Source organism: Lolium rigidum, chromosome 3 (assembly GCF_022539505.1).
Source record: "Lolium rigidum isolate FL_2022 chromosome 3, APGP_CSIRO_Lrig_0.1, whole genome shotgun sequence".
Taxonomy (NCBI): domain Eukaryota; kingdom Viridiplantae; phylum Streptophyta; class Magnoliopsida; order Poales; family Poaceae; genus Lolium; species Lolium rigidum.
The window spans coordinates 390,084,203-390,084,919 of record NC_061510.1 but is presented as its reverse complement, the minus strand read 5'-3'; positions in this window follow the sequence as shown (position 1 = coordinate 390,084,919).

The following is a 717-nucleotide window of genomic DNA, read 5'->3' as shown; positions in this document are numbered from 1 at the left end:
GTTGATCCATATGCCTCAACTCATACTTTCCGGATACTTAATCCCACCTTTATAACCACCCATTTACGCAAGTGGCGTTTGGTGTAATCAAAGTACCTTTCCGGTATAAGTGATTTACATGATCTCATGGTCATAAGGATTAGGTAACTATGTATCGAAAAGCTTATAGCAAATAACTTAATGACGAGATCTTATGCTACGCTTTAATTGGGTGTGTCCATTACATCATTCATATAATGACATAACCTTGTTATTAATAACATCCAATGTTCATGATTATGAAACTAATCATCCATTAATCAACAAGCTAGTTAAGAGGCATACTAGGGACTCTTTGTTGTTTACATATCACACATGTATCAATGTTTCGGTTAATACAATTATAGTATGGTATATAAACATTTATCATAAACATAAAGATATATAATAACCACTTTTATTATTGCCTCTTGGGCATATCTCCAACAGCTCTAGCCGCTGGACTTCGCAGTCGATAAAACCCTAGACCAAACAAGCATGGCTGAACCTCCTCCACAGTATGCTGTAGATGATCCTCGATGAAGTTCCGTACCTGTTGCCGCCAATGCGGAATAAGAGGAACCGGTGGCGGCGGCATCAACTCCGCAACACAGATGTTGTCGTGGCGGCGAGGCGGGTCGACCGATGGACTGTAGAAAGTCCGAGGTAGTCGAGTAGGACCACCATCGATGATCTGAT